At 38.3% G+C, this 22,235-nt stretch overlaps 1 protein-coding gene across 1 annotated transcript in view; it reads right to left on the bottom strand.

Annotated features, from left to right (window-relative positions):
* The window catches only part of LOC124620187 (cilia- and flagella-associated protein 45-like), a 219,547-nt gene that overhangs the window by 100,591 nt on the left and 96,721 nt on the right, over positions 1–22,235 (bottom strand). The gene's annotated exons all lie outside the window — the stretch shown is intronic.

Below are 22,235 nucleotides of genomic sequence, written 5' to 3'. Positions count from 1 at the left end.
TTATTACATATTCGTATAGTGCGTAAAGAAATATGAATGTTTTAGTTGGACCACTTTTTTAGTTTTGAGATAGATGGCACTGTAATAGTCACAAACGTAGAAGTACATGGTATCACATAACATTCCGCCAGTGCGGACGGTATTTGCTTTGTGATACATTACCCGTGTTAAAATGGACCATTTACCAATTGCAGGAAAGGTTGATATTGTGTTGATGTATGGCTATTGTGATCAAAATGCCCAATGGGTGTGTGCTATGTATGCTGCTCGGTATCCTGGACGACATCATCCAAGTGTCCGGACCATTCACCGGATAGTTACGTTATTTAAGGAAACAGGAAGTGTTCAGCCACACATGAAACGTCAACCACAACCTGCAACAAATTATGATGCCCAAGTAGGTGTTTTAGCTGCTGTCACAGCTAATCCGCACAACAGTAGCAGACAAATTGCATGAGAATCAGGAATCTCAAAAACGTCGCTGTTGAGAATGCTACAGCAACATCGATTGCACCCGTACCATATTTCTTTGCACTAGGAGTTTCTTGGCGACGACTTTGAACGTCATGTACAGTTCTGTCACAGGGCACAAGAGAGATTATGGGACAATGACAGATTTTTTGCACGCATTCTATTTAGCGACGAAGCATCATTCACCAACAGTGGTAATGTAAACCGGCATAATATGCACTATTGGGCAATGGAAAATTCACGATAGCTGCAACAAGTGGAACATCAGTGACCTTGGCGGGTTAATTTATGGTGCAGCATTATGGGAGGAAGGATAATTGGCCCCCATTTTATCGGTGGCAATCTAAACGGTGCAATATATTCTGATTTCCTACGTAATGTTCTACCGATGTTACTACAATATGTTTCACTGCATGACAGAATGGCGATGTACTTCCAACAAGATGGATGTCCGGCACATAGCTCGCGTGTGGTTGAAGCGGTACTGAATAGCATATTTCATGACGTGGATTGGTCGTCGAAGCACCATACCATGGCCCACACATTCACCGGATCTGACGTCCCCGGATTTCTTTCTGTGGGGAAAGTTGAAGGATATTTGCTATTGTGATCCACCGACAACACCTGACAACATGCATCAGGGCATTGTCAATGCATGTGTGAACATTACGGAAGGTGAAATACTCGCTGTTGAGAGGAATGTCGTTACACGTATTGCCAAATGCATTGAGGTTGACAGACATCTTTTTGATCATTTATTGCATTAATGTGGTATTTACAGGTAATGACACTGTAACAGCATGTGATCTCAGAAATGATAAGTTCACAAAGGTACATGTATGATATTGGAGCAACCGAAATAAAATGTTCAAATGTATCTATGTTCTGTATTTTAAAAAAACCTACCTGTTACCAACTGTTCGTCTAAAATTGTGAGCCATATGTTTGTGACTATTACAGTGCCATGTATCACAAAGCTAAAAAAGTGGTCCAATTAAAACATTCATATTTGTTTACATACTACACGAATATGCTACAAGAAATAGGGGTTCCTATTTTAAAAAACTCAGTTGACATCCATTTGACCTATGGCAACGCCATCTAGCAGGCCAACCATAGTGCCATCTGGCTTCCCCCTTAAAGCTAGACAAGTTTCGTTCTTTGTAGTTTTTTCGTTTGACGCTTATTTTGTGAGATATTTGGCCCAGTCACGATCAATGGACCACCCTGTATATTTACATATTCATTTTAACCACTTTGACTATATCAGATTCCCTGATGATAGTTGACACTATCACCTTACTTGTCCCTTGCAAGGACTACTTGTCATACAGATGTGCATTTCTTTGGTTTCCTTGCTTTCTGATTTCAATTAATATACCTTTTCATATACCTGCTGTAGTCTAAAGATATTCCTGTACACTTTTCTGCAATCCATTGTGTCACCTAACTACCGTCCACTTACCCATGTATCATCCACATATTGATTTATTTTGTTTGTACCTATCTCTTATATTATATTTTACTACTGTTTGCTTAATGGTAATTTACTATGTCGTGCTGTTTTTTTTTGTATTACGTTTTTGATTTTATTAAGTATGCGACATAGTACACTAACACTGATGTAACATCCTGTACATTTTGGCTGCTGGTAAATAATTACTGTAAATTCCCTAGGATATTACTGATCTCTCAATTTTTATATCAGCCTTTTACTACTATTTTTGCTCACGTAAGTGTGTTGTTGTTGTTATTTTTTACATAGGCCTGAAGATGGTGTAATTCAACATCAAAACTGGTTGCTTCAATAAATTACATGTAAAAGAGATGATTGCAGGTGTTTTAATTTTCATTTCATATTGAACAGCCAAAGTCCTGTGACCATCCATTACAAGGATGGACATACAAAGATTTTTTGCAGATGGTATTGTTCTATAAAAAAATATTATCTGTAAAAAAAAACCTGCAACAACATTCAATCAGGTCTTGACAAGGTTTCAAAATATAGCAAAGATTGTTGACTTGATTTAAATATTAGAAATCTAAAATTTTGTCTTCAGAACATGCTGGAATAATATCACACACTTTTACTTTTATGTGTTTTTATCAGCAGTACTAAACATTTTGCCTCGTGTTGATAAGTACTGCCCTGCAATTCTGTCTCATATTTATGACTAATTTCTTCTAATTCACTACATTTAAATGATTATTTTAGGTTATCTGTTCAGTAATACCACTTTCCACTGTATGTTCTGTTGATTAGAGATGTCCTGAGCCACAGTGCTTCATTACCAGAAATCCCTAATTTAATTACATTAAATCCAGCTTCTATTAACTGAAAATTGTATATTATGTTATCCAGCCATTCTGCCTGCTTGTTGAGTTCATTGTTTATCTGATTTAGATTTGGTGATTTTAATGTATACCACAAAAAGTTTGACATTTTCGTCTCACCCCTGATTTCCATTTTAACAGCTCAAAATTTTAATATCTGCAGTTTTTATATGGAAGGAGCAGTTCTGTCAGTGTTTCAAGAATTCTTGTAAACATGTCATCATAGTAGCTGAATGAATATATGCCAAATCAGCAATAAGGCAGAGCGTAATTTAGTTGTGGTCTTCAGTCTGAAAACTGGTTTGATGCAGCCCTCCCTGTTACTCTACCCTGTGCCTACATCCTTTTGAACTTGCTTATTATATCTTCCACCCCTTCCCCAGTGTCCCTCCAATACTACATTTATGACCCCTTATATATCATAAATTGCCCTACTAGCCAGTCCTTTCATTTAGCTAAGTTTTACCTCAAGTTTTTCTCTCCAGTTCTATTCACTACTTTCTCATTAGTTACACAATCTACCAATCCAATCTTCAGCAATCTCCTGTGGCACCATATTTAAGCTCCTGTGGCACCATATTTAAGAAGTTTCTACTCTCTTCTTGTCTGAGCTGTTTATTGTCCACCTTTCACTTCCATACAAGGCTATACGCCAGAGAAATACCTTCAGAAAAGACTTCCTAACACTTAAATCTACATTCAATCTTAAGAAATTGCTCTTCTTAAGAAATACTTTTTTGGCCATTACTAATCTACATTTTACATCCTCTTTACTGCAGCAGTCATTAGTTATCTCAGTGCACAAACATCTAAACTCATCTACTGTGTTTGGTGCCTCTTTTCCATATTTAATTCTGTCAACAGCACCTGACTGAATTCAAGTGCATTCCATTACTCTTGTTTTTCTTTTGTTGATATTTATCTTATATCCTTCCTCCAAGACATATTCCACTCCATTCAAATGCTCTTTCAAGTCATCCAACGTTCTGTCTTTGGCGGAATTACAGTGTCATTGACAAATCTCCATGTCTTGGGGAAAATTTCTTTATTTCTTGTCTCAGAACTTGAATTTCTTCTCCAATTATTTTTTTCCCTTTACGCTTGCTCAGAGTCTAGATTGAATAACATTGGACAAAAGCTACAACACCGTCTCACACATTTCTCAGCCATTGCTTCCCTTTTACAACCTTTGACTCTTAATAACTGCCATCTGATTTCTGTACAAGTTGTAAATAACCTTTTGCTCCCTGTATTTTCACCCCGTTACCTTTCTAAATGTACAAAAGCTATTAACTTAGATTTGCCTTTATTCAACCTATCTTCTAAAATAAATCATGGGCTCAGTATTGACTCGCATGTTCCAACATTTCTCCAAATCCCAAACTGATCTTGCTTAATGTCAGTTCCATTCTTCTGTAAAAAATATGTGTTAGTATTTTGCAGCCATGATCTATTAAACTGATAGTTTGGTAATATTCACACCTATCAGCATCTGCTTTCTTTGGAATTGGAATTATTACTCCATGAACCATGGACCTTGCCATTGGTGGGGAGGCTTGCATGCCTCAATGATACAGATAGCCATACTGTAGGTGCAACCACAACGGAGGGGTATCTGTTGAGAGGCCAGACAAACGAGTGGTTCCTGAAGAGGGGCAGCAGCCTTTTCATTAGTTGCAGGGGCAACAGTCTGGATGATTGACTGATCTGGCCCTGTAACACTAACGAAAACGGCCTTGCTGTTGTGGTACTGCGAACGGCTGAAAGCAAGGGGAAACTACAGCCGTAATTTTTCCCGAGGGCATGCAGCTTTACTGTATGATTAAATGACGATGGTGTCCTATTGGGTAAAATATTCCAGAGGTAAAATAGTCCCCCATTCGGACCTCCGGGTGGGGACTACTCAAGAGGACGTCGTTATCAAGAGAAAGAAAACTGGCATTCTACAGATCGTAGTGTGGAATGTCAGATCCCTTAATCGGGCAGGTAGGTTAGAAAATTTAAAAAGGGAAATGGATAGATATAGTGGGAATTAGTGAAGTTCGGTGGCAGGAGGAACAAGACTTATGGTCAGGTGAATACAGGGTTATAAATACAAAATCAAATAGGTGTAATGCAGGAGTAGGTTTAACAATGAATAAAGAAATAAGAGTGCGGGTAAGCTACTACAAACAGCATAGTGAACGCATTATTGTGGCCAAGATGGACATGAAGCCCATGCCTACTACAGTAGTACAAGTTTATATGCCAACTAGCTCTGCAGATGATGAAGAAATTGATTATTTAGGTAGTGTAGGGTGACAAAAATTTAATAGTCATGGGCGACTGGAATTCGACAGTAGGAAAAGGAAGAGAAGGAAACATGGCAGGTGAATATGGACTGGGGCTAAGAAATGAAAGAGGAAGCCGCCTGCTAGAATTTTGCACAGAGCATAACTTAATCATAGCTAACACTTGGTTCAACAATCATGAAAGAAGGTTGTATACATGGAAGAACCCTGGAGATACTAAAAGTTTTCAGATAGATTATATAATGGTAAGACAGAGATTTAGAAACCAGAGTTTAAATTGTAAGACATTTCCAGGGGCAGATGTGGACTCTGACCACAATCTATTGGTTATGAACTGTAGATTAAAAATGAAGAAACTGCAAAAAGGTGGGAATTTAAGGACATGGGACTTGGATAAACTGAAAGAACCAGAGGTTGTACAGAGTTTCAGGGAGAGCATAAGGGAACAATTGACAGGAATGGGGGAAAGAAATACAGTAGAAGAAGAATGGGTAGCTTTGAGGAATGAAATTGTGAAGGCAGCAGAGGATCAAGTAGGTAAAAAGACGAGGGCTAGTAGAAATCCTTGGGTAACAGAAGAGATACTGAATTTAATTGATGAAAGGAGAAAATACAAAAATGCAGTAAGTGAAGCAGGCAAAAAGGAATACAAACGTCTCAAAAATGAGATTGACAGGAAGTGCAAAGTGGCTAAGCGGGGATGGCTAGAGGACAAATGTAAGGATGTAGAGGCTTATCTCACGAGGGGTAAGATAGATACTGCCTACAAGAAAATTAAACAGACCTTTGGAGAAAAGAGAACCACTTGCATGAATATCAAGAGCTCAGATGGAAACCCAGTTCTAAGCAAAGAAGAGAAAGCAGAAAGGTGGAAGGAGTATGTAGAGGGTCTATAAGGGGCAATGTTCTTGAGGACAATGTTATGGAAATGGAAGTGGAGGTAGATGAAGATGAAATGGGAGATATGATACTGCATGAAGAGTTTGACAGAGCACTGAAAGACCTAAGTCAAAACAAGGCCCTGGGAGTTGACAGCATGCCATTAGAACTACTGACAGCCTTGGGAGAGCCAGGCCTAACAAAACTCTACCATCTGGTGAGTAAGATGTATGAGACAGGCAAAATTCCCTCAGACTTCAAGAAGAATATAGTAATTCCAATCCCAAAGAAATCAGGTGTTGACAGATGTGAAAATTACCGAACTATCAGTTTAATAAGTCATGGTTGCAAAATACTAACGCAAATTCTTTACAGACGAATGGAAAACTGGTAGAAGCTGACCTCGGGGAAGATCAGTTTGGATTCTGTAGAAATGTTGGAACACGTGTGGCAATACTGACCCTACGACTTATCTTAGAAGAAAGATTAAGGAAAGGCAAACCTACGTTTCTAGCATTTGTAGACTTAGAGAAAGCTTTTGACAATGTTGACTGGAATACTCTCTTTCAAATTTTGAAGGTAGCAGGGGTGAAATACAGGGAGTGAAAGGCTATTTACAATTTGTATAGAAACCAGATGGCAGTTATAAGAGTCGAGGGACATGAAAGGGAAGCAATGATTGGGAAGGGAGTGAGACAGGGTTGTAGCCTCTCCCCGATGCTATTCAATCTGTATATTGAGGAAGCAATAAGGAAACAAAAGAAAAATTCGGAGTGTGGTGTCACCGCCAGACACCACACTTGCTAGGTGGTAGCCTTTAAATCGGCCGTGGTCCGTTAGTATACGTTGGACCCGCGTGTCACCACTATCAGTGATTGCAGACCGAGCGCCGCCACACGGCAGGTCTAGAGAGACCTCCTAGCACTCGCCCCAGTTGTACAGCCGACTTTGCTAGCGATGGTTCACTGACAAAATACACTCTCATTTGACGAGACGATAGTTAGCATAGCCTTCAGCTACGTCATTTGCTATGACCTAGCAAGGCGCCATTACCAGTTACTATTGATGCTGTAAAACATGTACCGTCAAGAGCGATGTTCACCAATTATGAATTAAAGTTAAGTATTCCAGCAGCTACGTACGTTTTTTGTTAGTCTCATTTCCTTGACCTGTTCCAGACCTCACACCAGCCTGTGTGAGCTAAAACGCGTGCCTTTTGGCTTCCTCTCATAGTGGGTTGGCTGTCTTGCCAACCCACAACATGGAGTAGGTATTAAAATCCATGGAGAAGAAATAAAAACTTTGAGGTTTGCCAATGACATTGTAATTCTGTCAGAGACAGCAAAGGACTTGGAAGAGTAGTTGAACGGAATGGACAGTGTCTTGAAAGGAGGGTATAAGATGAACATCAACAAAAGCAAAACGATGATAATGGAATGTAGTCTAAGTAAATCGGGTGATGCTGAGGGAATTAGATTAGGAAATGAGACACTTAAAGTAGTAAAGGAGTTTTGCTATTTGGGGAGCAAAATGACTGGTGATGGTCAAAGTAGAGAGGATATAAAATGTAGACTGACAATGGCAAGGAAAGCATTTCTGAAGAAGAGAAATTTGTTAACATCGAGTATTGATTTATGTGTCAGGAAGTCGTTTCTGAAAGTATTTGTATGGAGTGTAGCCATGTATGGAAGTGAAACATGGACAATAAATAGTTTAGACAAGAAGAGAATAGGAGCTTTGAAAATGTGGTGCTACAGAACAATGCTGAAGATTAGATGGGTGGATCACATAACTAATGAGGAGGTATTGAATAGAATTGAGGAGAAGAGGTGTTTGTGGCACAACTTGACTAGAAGAAGGGATTGGTTGGTAGGACATGTTCTGAGGCATCAAGGGATCAACAATTTGGTACTGGAGGGCAGCGTGGAGGGTAAAAATCGTAGAGGGAGACCAAGAGATGAATACACTAAGCAGATTCAGAAGGATGTAGGCTGCAGTAGGCACTGGGAGATGATGAAGCTTGTACAGGATAGAGTAGCATGGAGAGCTGCATCAAACCAGTCTCAGGACTGAAGACCACAACAACAACAACTTTCTTCTTGAAGTGTAGGGGTAATTTGCCCACATATATCTTACAAAACACATGGAATAGCTTTGTCATGGCTGACTCTCCAAGAGTATAAGTAATTCTGATGGAATGTCATCTACTCCAGGGGCCTTGTTTCAACTTGGGTCTTTCAGTGCTTTGTCAAATTCTTCTCACAGTACCATGTCTCATTTTCATCTATGTCTTCCTCCCTTTCTATAATGATGATGATGTTAGGTTTGTGGGGCGCTCAACTGCACAGTCATCAGTGCCCGCTCTTTCTATAATACTGCCTTCAACTTCATTTCCCATGTATCTGCTCTCTATATGCTCCTTCCACCTTTCCGCTTTCTCCTCTTTGCTTAGTACTGGTTTTCCATGTGTTATGATGCACACATAGCTGCTTCTCTATTCTCCATAGGCCTCTTTAATTTTCCTCTAGGTAGTAACTACCTTTCACCTAATTATACATGCTTCTACATGAATCTTTACATGTGTCCTCTAGCCATTCCTGCATGGGCATTTTGCATTTCCTGTCAGTATCATTTTCTAGATGTTTGTATTCCCTTTCATAAGCTTTAATTTTATATTTTCTCCTTTCAAAGTCAAGTTTGATACCTCCTATGGTGCCCAAGGACTTCTACCGGACCTTGTCTTTTTCCCTAAGTGATCATCCGCTGCCTTCACTCTTTCATCTCCCAAAGAAATCCATTCATCTGCCACTGTATTCTTTTCCCTTGTTTCAATCAATCACTGCCTAATGCTCCCTCTGAAACTTCCAACCACCCCTGGTTCTTTCAACTTATCCAGGTCATGTCTCCTAAATTTCCTATCCTTTTGGTAGTTTATTTAGTTTTAATCTACAGTTCATGACCAATAAATTGTGGTCAGAGGCCATATCTGACTCTGGAAAGGTCCTATAGTTTAAAATCTGGTTCTGATATCTCTTTCTCACCATTATATAACCAGTCTGAAACCTTCCGGTGTTTTCAGGTCTCTTCACTGTATATAACCGTATCTCATGAGTTTTAAACCAAGTGTTGGTGATGATTAAATTATGCTCTCTTAAAAATTCTACCAGGTGGGTTTCTGTTTCATTCCTTCACCCCAGTACGTATTCTCCTACTATTTTTCCTTCACTTCCTTTTCCTACTACTTAATTCCAGTATCCCATCAAAATTACTTTTCCTATTCCTTAACCATCTGAATAATTTCTTTTATCTCATCGTACATTCCTTCAATCTCTTCATCATCTGTGAAAGTAGTTGGCATGTAAAGTTGTGGGTGTTGACTTTGTTTCTATCTTGGCTACTCCAGTGTGTTCATTATGTTATTCATAACAGCTTACCATTATTCCTATCTTCTTATTCACATTAGACCTACTCCTGCATTACCCCAATTCAATTTTGTATTTATAACAGTGTATTCACCTGACAAGAAGTTAGCAAACTTCAGTAATTCCCACTATATCTGACTTTAACCAATGCATCTCCCTTTTTAAATTTTCTAACCTTCCTGCCCAATTAATGGATCTAACATTCCACAATCCAACCCATATAGTGCCAGTTTCATTTTTCCTGATGGCGACATTTGCCTGAGTAGTCTCCAGCCAGTAATCCAAACAGGGGACTATTTTCTATTTTACTTCTGGAATATTTTATCCAAGAGGATGCTATCATCATTTAACCCTACAGAAGAGCTGCATGCCTGTGAAAAAAATAACAGTTGTAAGTCTCCCCTTTCTTTCAGTTGTTTGCAATACCAGTAAGGCCATTTTTGTTGTGTTACAAGGCCAAATCTGTTGATCATCCAGACTGTTGTGTGACCACTGGCTAATGCCCCTCTTCAGAAGCCATGCATTTGCCTGGCCTGTCTATAAGTAGCTATCTGTACAGTTTTGGCATGCAAGCCACCTCCCCATGATAAGGTCCATTTTCCTGGGGAAGCCGAATAATAAGTTTAATTATGTAGTTAATTCACTTCATAACATATTAGATCAAAGTGAAATTTTTACCAACAGAAAGATCATCACATTTCACAATTGCTTTTAAATAAATTGTTGACAGTTCAGTACCCACACTGCACTCGTAATTATACTTCACTTTTGTAAACTGAAGTTCATCAGTTTTATCTTCCAATGGCTGCAGGTTAATAGGCAAGGTCAGTATGCTTTACTCATTGCAATCTTGAAACCTGAGCTTTTAAAGAGGAAATATTCTACTTGGGTGTTCCACATAAATATTCATGTAAGAGAAAGGAAAGGCAACCACTCACGTAACGTGACTGATGTATGGTGCATAGTAACACACAACAGAAAACAATATTACACTAACTTTCAAGCACTTGTTCTTTCTCTAATATAAGTGCACACACACACACACACACACACACACACACACACCCTTGGTCAGTCAGTTTCACAGTGGCCACAGACTTGTGCTTTGGGGGTCTGTGTTGTAATGCTTGTGAATGTATGTACTTTTACTACAGAAAGATCAAGAGCTTAAAAGCTTGTGTAAACACTATTTTGTGTTGCTTGTTTTTATGCACCACACGTCTGTCTGCTATAGGTAAGTAATTTCTTTTCCATTATTTTGCATGAAAATTTTGTGTGGAACACTTCAATAGACTATTTCCTCTTCAAAAGCTCAGAATACAAGATTGCAATGAATAAGGCATACTGATCTTGCCTATTAACATGGAGCCATAGGAAGATAACTTCAGTTTGTGAAGATGAAGTACAAATAACTTACGGGAATTCAACCACGTGATTTTGGCAACAACCACTGATATTAACAGGTGAGGTAGCATAAATTCTGCCCCTCTGTTTTTTAAGAAGGGAGAGAGCAGGATTTTATGCAGAACTTAAACAAAAACCATGATCTATGAAGTTACTTTCTAATTTATTTTCAACAGATTCCTTAATAATTCTATCCCACCAAGCTAGCACTAAAGCTTATTTCAAGGTGGATATTGAGTTTAGGTTCAGTTGAAAATTCAAGATTGAAAAATCAACCTGTTACACAGCTTATTTCAAGGTAGATATTGAGTTTAGGTTCAGTTGAAAATTCAAGATTGAAAAATCAACCTGTTACACAGTTTACATCAAGCTGTAAAAATTTAGCTTGAATTAAAATAATTTTCCCAAGCTTGAAATAAACTGTAATTTCCTTGGATGGCTGTACAGCAGACGCGCGCACAGCATAGCTTCCATAGACATCCATGGGAAGCGCTACAAGCGTTTATAAGCCTTGCACTGACTCTGTTGGGTTTACGGCCATTTTATCTTTGTGACGCACATTAATGATTGTTGACTGTTGTGAAGTTACCCAAATGTCTGACTCTGCTGGGTTTACGGCCATTTTATCTTTGTGACGTGCATTAATGATTGTTGACTGTTGTGAAGTTACCCAAATGTCATCTTTACTTTCAAAATTTCAAACAAAAAGTTATTTCAAATTACTTTAAAAACCCTTTGGAATGAAGTCACCAGAAGCAGCTGCTTACTCAGTGACGTTTATACTAGTTAATGATTCTTACTACATCAGTGAGTTTGAAGTTATTTTGCTAATCTGGGGCATAAATTATATTTAGGTTGATCAGTTTCAACTTTTTACATTTTTTATGTTTAGGTATGGCTAACATTTTCTTTTACCTGTTACAGGATCATTATACCAGCGAAGTCAGCGATATTTGATCCTGCTCTGTTCTGTGTGCTGGGGCCGGAGGGGCTTCAGAATAATTAAATTTTAAAATAAAGCAATTTTAAACACTTTGAAAATAAAATATTTTAAACGTACATGTCTTGATAATTTTTTTCACACCATTTCCATTCTGATATTTATTTAATTAATTAGGTTCAATAAATTCAGATTAATAATTATATAGCTTAAAACAAGCTGTAAATACCAGGCTGTATTCCACGTGTGTAGATACAGCTGGAGCCAAACTTGATAAGTCAAGCTTGAAATATAGCTTGAACTCTGCCAACTTTGATGTTTGTTTCAAGCTTGAATCCAACTAACAGGCTTGAATATTCCAGCTTTGATCAAGCTTATATACTTGAACTTTACATCTGGAAACAAGTTTGAAACCGGCTTACTGTGCTATCTGGGCAATAGCTGGAAGCGCATGCCAGAATTTCCATGTTGTTATATTCCATAGGATGACTAGTGCCAAGACAATGTTCTGCAGTGACAGATTTGCTTTGCTATTGTAAATGTGTGTGCCGATTATGTTCAGTACAGTGGTCCTCGTAGACCTTATAGTCTGACCAATATATGACATGCCACAACAGCAACTGGGATAGTGTTAATAAGGAAACTGTTGAAATTAAATTAGCAAGCAGCCTTATAAAGGTAGAGATGGTGGTTTTCATTTATATTCTGTGTGGAATCCTGCTCTCTTCCTTCTGAATAAATGGAGGGACAGATTTTATGCCACCTCATCCATTGCTTACTAATTTCACTACAGATGGCTTCTGTGTGTGTTATCTTTCCAGAGTTTCTCTGAAAACCGAGGTTTTAAATTCCCTTGCGCCATGCTTATTTGCTGCAGTTTTGCCTTGAAAATGGCAAGGTGTGCTCCTTTCAAAATATTGCAGTTGCCGATGATGTCACCTGGCTGTATTCAGTAAGTTATTTGAGCGTTGTATATTTTGGGAGAAACTTAGACCTCACAAGGTGAAGTAAGATTAAGTATTATTCCATCCAGGAATTTGCATAGTTGTGCCACATAAATTTTACTTACATGTAGCACTGGAATGGAGAAGTACCAGCTACACTGTGAACTGATGCCATGCCTTAATTTTGTGACGAGCTAACTTTTTATATTACCATTGGTTTTATTTTTAATTTTAACTTAATGTAATAAGACACCCATCAAATAAGTTGCTCTTTGTGTCCATAGTTAAAATTAAGGCCATGTTCTAAATAGCTGTCCGAACTTATTGTGCTTAGATCTATAATTGTTAAATTTGTATATTTAGCTCATCTTGAAGTCAAGACTAAATGTTACAGTCACTGCACATTATGTGCAAGGCAAATCAAGTGCGTTGTGAAAATTAGGGATGATCATATTATGTACATTTTATTTGCTGTAGCTTGTACAATGTCTTCTCATGATTTTCTATGGTCACTTACCTTCAGTTACAAAGTATTTCATTACTACTGCAACACACAATATAAGTAAATGCTAGACGGTTAACTTGTTTATCAAGCCAAAGACAAGATGGCTCAGAGTACAATGACAGGGAAGTCCAAACAGCATGGCTTTTGCATATATTGTGTGCAGCCCAATATAATGACAGTGAACAGCACAACGAAGAATGATGATTCTCCAATAGTCTAATAATACATGTTTATTGTAGTATCATCACAGAAAATCAGTCTCACATAAGACAGTAATAACAGAAATGATCATCCTTCATCAGAGGTAAATACAACTCAAATTCAAAATAGAACTTCAGTTCAATAATTGATGTAGCACCACTACACAGTAGCACTGAGCCCCTGAAAGATGTGTGTTAGCTGCTGGGTAGTGTAACAGAGCGATGCAGTATGGTAGAGAGTAGGTTGAAGCTCCGACAGATGGAACACTGTGGGTGGCCAGTGTGAGTGGCCTGGAGCAAAGTTGTGACTGCAACAGATTGCTGGAGGTTGCACAGTGGTGGAGGAATACCTGTGGGCTGTTGATCATCATGTGGCCCACAGGGGCAAACTAATCCCCAATAGCAGTGCCACCTTAGTTGCTGCATATGATGCCTATGAACAATGATGGTGGTTCCTGGCGGTGCCTGCTAGTATTAAGCCTGTTTGTTATCAGCACCAAATCAAAATACATGATGCAATAAGCAAGGCGTGTAAAATGTCTCTGAAGGAGGAACACCTCCAGACCAAGGGCCGGCAAACTGCAGGGCACAGATGTTGTGCCAGAAACAAGAGTGGCCCACTTTGGAGGTGCCCAGCTTTGCATACACTGCACTACTCCTCCCATAAAATAGAAAAGCTCCCCCCCCCCCCCCCCCCACACACACACACACTCCAGGAAGGAGGTAGGGAGCATTAGGGAGGTTGTAGGGTTGTAGCAGGTAGGGTTGTCATTATGGACAGACAGCTGTACCATATTGCAGAGGGCTTGCAAGGATACTTCAACGAGGGCAGCACCACAAGAAGTAACTGGCAGCCGGGCCATAGCAGCACATGGTTAGGAACTGTGGAAGGTGTACTGTGTGCCAAAGAGATGCCTGTAGAACGAGCAAAGGAGAGTCTGAGTCATGATGCAGAAGTCGGGAACATAAGAAAATCAGTGAGAACCCTCGTGGCCTGTGTGTACAGGATGGTATGAAGGACTGTGCAGAATTTAGAGCTGTCATGCAAAGGTGTGCAGCAGTGCATAACATCAGGCTTCAGCTTTCAGCTGATATACAGGGTGATTATAATTAAAGTTAAACTTTCAAACTGCTGTAGAAATGACACCATTGGTCAGAATGAAGTCAAATTGCAATGGAATATTATCGGAGAAGGGGGAAACATATGGCAGAAGAAAAATAAATGGTTACAAAATGTAGCAATAGATGGCACTGTAGGCATCATAATTTAATAGTGGTCAATTACAAATGACAAATGAATTATACAACAATGCCTAAGATGTACGTTTGACATTAAACAAACTGTACTACTCAGTGTGCATGGGTGTACAGGTATGATAATGTTAGTTACGTAAGCCCATCCACCACAGCAAGGTCACAACACACTGGATGGGAAAAAATTGGTTTTTAATTGTCCTGAGGCCAAATACCACATAAAAAGCATCACTCACATCAGTTTTTAATTGTCCTGAGTCCAAAAACTGCATAAAATGCATCAATCACATTGGTTTTTAATTGCCCTGAGGCCAGAAACCACATAAAGAGCATCAATCACACTGATTTTTAACTATCCTCAGGCCATAAACTGCAGAAAAGCATCAATCAAAATCAAATTGGATTATTAATTTCCATGTGACTGGTGAAAGACATGTTCAATATGCTTTCCACCATTTTATGCAACAAGTTGAAATAGAGAGACAGCCTGGTCCACCAATTGATCGAAATGTTTCTGGGGTCACATTCAGTATGTGTTATGCAATGCATACCTTCAGTGCAGCTAAGTTTGCAATGGGAACACTGAACACAACATCTTTCAGGTAGCCCCACAGCCAGAAGTCACACAGATTAAGATCAAGTGATTGGGACAGTTAGGCTGCAGGGAAATGGCAGCTGATAATTCTATCATTTCTGAAATGGCACTTCAGCAGCTGCTGAACTGGATTTGGAATGTGCGCAGGTGTGCTGTCTTGCATAAAAATGATCCCATCTACGCTGTTGAAGAGCTGGAATGTCAATTTTCATGGTATGGAAGTAGAAAATAACATTCTTGTCGAACTGTTACCCTTGATGGTAGCAGAGTCAATGGTTATTATCAGTGACATGAGTAGGGTTGTGTTACTTACATGCAAGTAGAATTATGTAAATCTTGAGCTTGAAAATGACACAAAAAACAAAACTGCAATAGCACAACAAAACAGTTACAGGTGAAAGTGAAAATGATATCATTTAAAGAATTTATAGAGACTGTGGGTGATGCTTTACTATAACAGAATACATTATTTCCAGGTCAAATTTATGCATACACTTTTCTGCATGTGTTTTACATACCTCTTAAGTGATTTAGGGAATCTATAGGAAACCCAAATTTATGCACATTTGACTTCGAATTCTCCCATATGTGAGCCTAGTGACTCAAGCATCAAGCTGCCATGTTCACCTTACAAGTACTTTGAAATGTTGTACTTGAGGGCAGAAGTGTTTTTGTTGGAGTACTTGATGTGTCACAGTAGGTAGCCCATTAGACCAACATTGATACAAATTAATTACTTGTGGAGTTGTCCAGAGGAAAGTTTCATGACAATGTACACAATTCCTTTCACTATTTGCTGCCAACATTTCCAGATCCACACTGTAGAAGTTATACAGCTGTACTCTAGCATCATGAATGCAGTTACTGTTTATTTCCTCATTGTCCTGTACATAGCAGCTGCTTGAGTGTAAGCTATGAAGTTACCAGATATATGGAATACACAAAGACCACAACAAGTACTACAAAAAGGAAACTGGATAAAACATACCACCATGTAAAAATATAGCATTTCTACAAGAAAATAAAAAAAATGTTATAAGCCCCTTAGAAGTAGCTTACAACATTTTTACAGGTCTTTCAAATTATATGATAGAACTAAACATGAAAAAGAATATCCAATCTAACAAATACCGGGTGCGGCAGAAGTGACTAAGCAGTTTTAAGGAGCTATAAAAAGTGAATCTGGATGTATAGAGAAAAAATGTTTTTATTTTCTAAGTTAGTGCAATATACCATTTTACATTCATTTCGTTTTGAAAATAATGTCCTCAAGATGGCAGCCATTAGCATCAATAGATTTTTGTAGATGGTCCCTGACATTTCAAGCAGCTCTTGCACGCATATCGCAGGTTATGGCATTTACTTCATCAATAATCCACTCTTTTAACTCTAGTAGGGTGTGAGGGCAGCTTTTGAAAACCTTTTCCCTCAGATATCCCCAAAGAAAATAGTCACAAATGCTCAAATCTGGTGACTGCGTAGGCCACCTGGCATCATCCCTCAAAGAGATGAGGCATCCTGGAAACATTTCTCCCACAACATCAAGTGAAATTCAAGCTGTGTGAGCAGTAGCTCTATCCTATTGGATCCACAAGTCCCCCAGTCCATACTCTTCAACAATCTCGTCCATTCAGAAAATTTTGCCACATTGAAACGTAACATGTGGAATTCACTGCCACGGTCACTCCTTCTTCCTCAAAAAATTAAGGGGCTACTACACCAAATTGTGATATGGCACACCACACTGTCACTTTAGGAGAATGTTGCGGTCTTTCATGAATAATTCGGGGGTTATTTTCAGCCCACACACACAAAGATGAAAATATGCCTCATCACTACTGAAGAAAGCTGCATTTGGAGGGATCTGAGCAAGCATTTGCTCACACAGATTTTGAGAGTTGGCCTAGTCTACTTGGTGTAATTCTTGAGCAATCATTATTTTGAAAGGACGGAACTTCAAACTGCATTGCAAATCCATCTGAAACTGTGGTCTGAAATCCTCAATGCAACAGCATTTTGTCGAGCAGAATGTTGCGGGGATTGTTGAACTGCTGTTCTCACCTGCTGCACATTTTCTGGCATTCTGATGGATCTGCATTGGAAATGTGTATCTATTCTTAGTGTGCTACCAGTTTCCTCCAACTGCAAAACCCAGGACCGATTGGTGTTTGCTTTAAGAATGGTGTTGTTGCATGGAATGTTGAACTGTTGCCGAAAAGCTCTTTGTGTAGCTATCACAGATCTGTTGTTTTCATAATAAGTGCGAATGACAAAACCTTGATGTGCACCAGTCCAGACCATGTTGGCAACTGAAATAGGGTCAACAGCTGAACAAAGGCAGACCACATGCAACTGCCTACTCCCAACCACAGCCCCAGTGGTAATCGATAGAAACCGCTCAGTCAGTTCTGCTGCACCCTGTATAAAATTAGTACATGTTACAGTTCAATGTACATCAGTACTGTCACACAAGACAAAGCTGCAGAAGCAACAAAATTACTAAAAAACACTCCAACTTTTAAGCACTGATTGGGCCTCAATACCAGTCTTAAAGAAGAGTGCTCTAAACTTAACTGAACCACTTACACACTTACATTATAGTTCACCCCGAGCTGGAGCTTTTCCTCAGGTACTGAAACTGTCTTGAGTAATTTCAGTTTATAAAAAAGGTGGGAGGAATTCAAACTCATTACAATTTCCTCCTACATTTTCAAAAAACTATTTCAAGTAATTGTACAAGACAAACTTTTGGAATTCATAAATAAAACGTAAATCCTGTGTAATAAACAATACTAGTTAAAAAATAAGGGATCAACAATAATTGCCATTCAAACTCATTACAATTTCCTCCTACATTTTCAAAAAACTATTTCAAGTAATTGTACAAGACAAACTTTTGGAATTCATAAATAAAACGTAAATCCTGTGTAATAAACAATACTAGTTAAAAAATAAGGGATCAACAATAATTGCCATTTATGAGTACTTTAAATATTGGCCTATCAAAAGCTTTTGACATGGTGGATCATAAGAGTCTACAGTCAAAGCTTGAAAAAGTGTGGTATTTGAGGTGTATCCAAAACTTGGATCAGTGCTTTCCTGAGTAATTGTAAACAGCAGTGAGCATAAAACACACCCAGTGTCAAGTTTAAAAATATTACTTAACGTATCTCAGAGTGTAATCTGATTAAATATGGCGTAACTTAAGGACCAGAAATGCAACCACATTTGTTCATTTTGTACATTAATGATCTAATCTTCATCGCGGATGCTCAAAAACTATTGTATTTGCAGATGACCCAAGAGTCTATTAAACCAAAGCCTAAATAAATAAATAAAATTCTATTAGAAGAAGAAAGTAATGACAAACTACAAAAATCAGTAAGCACCATCACAAAACAACTTAGCAACTGTGCAGAGAATAATCAGCTTATACTAAATAGTGGAAAAAAGAACTCTCTAACAATTCACAGCACTCTAATCAAGAAGAAGTACATCCCATTTACCTCTATCAATGCTGAACCAGTTGGTTGAAGCATACCAGTATATGATTTTAGGATGGGTATGACGTAAATTGTTGACGTCAGATGTCAGGCTGCCATATTTATAGGCTTACATAAATTTTGTAACAATCTTATTTCACTTATCTGATCTTATAGAAGTCAATTTATTATACTGATTCATATTCTGATATTAATTTCATTTTGACCTCAGCGATCATACAAATATCTCTGCACTGGTTTGTCTGTTACTAGTTAATACTTGGAAATAAAACATAAGCAATTCTCATTTTGTAATTCCAGGACACCTTTTAGAAGGATTGAAACCAGTTTTTTGTTGGCATTTATGGAATAAACTTCTGCATATGTTAGGAACATTTTCCAACTAATAATCTTTGTGATATAAGCAACTTAACAAAAATCACTATCATAAAATATGAATTTCAATATTAAAAGCTAAAAGCCATGAGAAACTTTATGCTGCAATATGACAGGAACAAATTAATGTGTAACTGGATGCGGCCAGCAATTCTTTCATTGTAATTCATAAACTTTCTGTTTCTAATGATAGATGATATAAGCAGTTATTGTTAGAAATATATATAAGCAGTGATGAATTAGCCATCTTGGCCTCCATTTTCCAACATATTTTTGTGAACCAGTTTTGTTACAGTTTTACAATATAAATATGTAATTCTGTTGTCATGGATTTCTCAAAATTTCTCTTGGCACTGAAAAAATGAAAATGGCGTGTGATGAGGACCAATCGTCAGGTAGACCGCTCACCTGGTGCAAGTCTTTCGATTTGACGCCACTTCGGCGACTTACGCATCGATGGGGATGAAATGATGATGATTAGGACAACACAACATCCAGTCCCTAACCTGGGCCCTTAGGATTGACAGTCTGTCACACTGACCACTAAGCTACCGGGGCACTACCAAATTATTAGCTACGCTGTTAAGAATTCAGCAAGTTGCAGAAAATTTTGGTGGAGCAGATACTCGCAACATTCTTTTACAGCTACTGCAGCATCAGAGAGTGCTGAGAAATGAAGATGAATGTTTGCCAATTAACTGTTACATCATGGTATATTTCATGATAGCATCCATGGAGAAGAAATAAAAGCTTTGAGGTTCGCCAATGACATTGTAATTCTGTCAGAGACAGCAAAGGACTTGGAAGAGTAGTTGAACGGAATGGACAGTGTCTTGAAAGGAGGATATAAGATGAACTTCAACAAAAGCAAAACGATGATAATGGAATGTAGTCGAATTAAGTCGGGTGATGCTGAGGGAATTACATTAGGAAATCAGACACTTAAAGTAGTAAAGGAGTTTTACTATTTGGGGAGCAAAATAACTGATGATGGTTGAAGTAGAGAGGATATAAAATGTAGACTGGCAATGGCAAGGAAAGCGTTTATGAAGAAGAGAAATTTGTTAACGTCGAGTATAGATTTAAGTGTCAGGAAGTCGTTTCTGAAAGTATTTGTATGGAGTGTAGCCATGTATGGAAGTGAAACATGGACGATAAATAGTTTGGACGAGAAGAGAATAGAAGCTTTCAAAATGTGGTGCTACAGAAGAATGCTGAAGATTAGATGGGTAGATCATATAACTAATGAGGAGGTATTGAATAGAATTGGGGAGAAGAGGAATTTGTGGCACAACTTGAGAAGAAGAAGGGACCGGTTGGTAGGATATGTTCTGAGGCATCAAGGGATCACAAATTTAGCATTGGAGGGCAACGTGGAGGGTAAAAATCGTAGAGGGAGACCAAGAGATGAATACACTAAGCAGATTCAGAAGGATGTAGGTTGCAGTAGGTACTGGGAGATGAAGAAGCTTTCACAGGATAGAGTAGAATGGAGAACTGCATCAAACCAGTCTCTGAACTGAAGACCACAACCACAACAACAGCAGTACAGACACCAAATTCTTAGGATTACAGTTGCAAAGTGATTTAAAATGGAATATGTATATAGATTATCTGAATGCAAAATTAGGCAAACCCTGCTAGAGCTTGCACTAAATAACATGGTTCTTGCACAGAAACACACTTTCATCCAAAGCACTGGAAAATCCACCTCTTTGTGCTGAGTGAGTGGCCAACTTAGTTGGCCATCGTTTACCAACCTGCATGCTTCAAGCATTCTCTCCATTCCTTAGTGTGGCACTGCAGTTTTTATGCACCATAGGACAGAAAAAGTTCTTCATAATCAGGCATGCATGAGTATATGAAGTGTCATTAAATGTTGGAAGAGACAAACAAGGAAACATAATCTCATTAAAAAATGTACTAGAGAGGGTTGCAAAAACCACTAGCTATTCCAGTCCCACAACAATGAGAATGGAAAAGCAGGTGGAAAACATAGTTGCAAGTACCTCCCAGTGATTCTGTGCTTCAGAACAAATGCAGAAGAAGAAGAAAATTTTATATTTAGCTAATACTGACAAACAAGTTGTCAGTGGGAGACTTGCACTTGATGTCGGAGAAATATGTTCTTATGTTTTTTATCTTTCATTGTCTGTATCATAGTAAACAATGTGGTCAGATAGGCTACATTTTTACCCCTTTTGTATTTTATGACATTCCCTTTTGGCAGTGCCTTGTCAGACTTGTTTTGTGAAGGTTGATTCATTGTTTACGTGATTATTTCTTTTTAGTACTCTACTAAGAAACTGTTGACTTTTAACATCTATATTTGTTGAATTATTGATTGTAGATAACCTGCTAATATAAGAGTTAGCAAAATAGCTAACTATACCTTACAAGTTGTGCAGAATATGCATTTGTGCACAGGCTTTGTCTGTCAAACTGTATCTCCCCTACTGCTTGGTGGTTATTCACAACAGAACCACCCGCCTGCCCCCCCCCCCCTCCCCCCATCTCCCCTCCCTCCCCTAATGTTCCATCTGTACAGGTACAGTACAAGTTATTTTGTACACTCTATGTCTTCTTTATTCACTAAACTTCTTTAATGAGGAGACAGTAAAGAGTGAACATCGTGCCTACTTTGATTATCACCTTAAGTATAGGGTCACATTTTGGGGAAACACAAACGTAGCTAACAGTACATTCTAATTGCAAAAAGGATTTTTAGCATCATGTTTTCATGTAACCTAGAGATTCATATTCTTCTGTATCACATCTCCAGTAACCCTCCTTTACCAAGTACTTTATGGAAACACATGCATTTTTCAAAATATATGAAATAGGTATGGATGGTAGATTGCAAAACGAGCTGTAACTTTAATTATCACTGTACCAGACAAAGTGAAAAATTACATTTGACCTAAATCCACATTTCCCTGTGCTTGAAGGTACATTCTATATGGAAATTAACCTTCATAACAAACTTCCTGAAAACATAACAGCAAGTACTGAGCTCAAAACATTTTGGGAATCTATAAGACACAGCATCATTGTTTTTGCTTCATATAAGGATATTTAAAAGTATGAAGTGTATTTCAGAAATGATTTTTTATTTAAA

Source organism: Schistocerca americana, chromosome 6 (genome assembly GCF_021461395.2).
Source record: "Schistocerca americana isolate TAMUIC-IGC-003095 chromosome 6, iqSchAmer2.1, whole genome shotgun sequence".
Taxonomy (NCBI): Eukaryota; Metazoa; Arthropoda; class Insecta; order Orthoptera; family Acrididae; genus Schistocerca; species Schistocerca americana.
The sequence above is the reverse complement of the archived record's forward strand: the minus strand, read 5'-3'. Positions and strand labels throughout refer to the sequence as shown.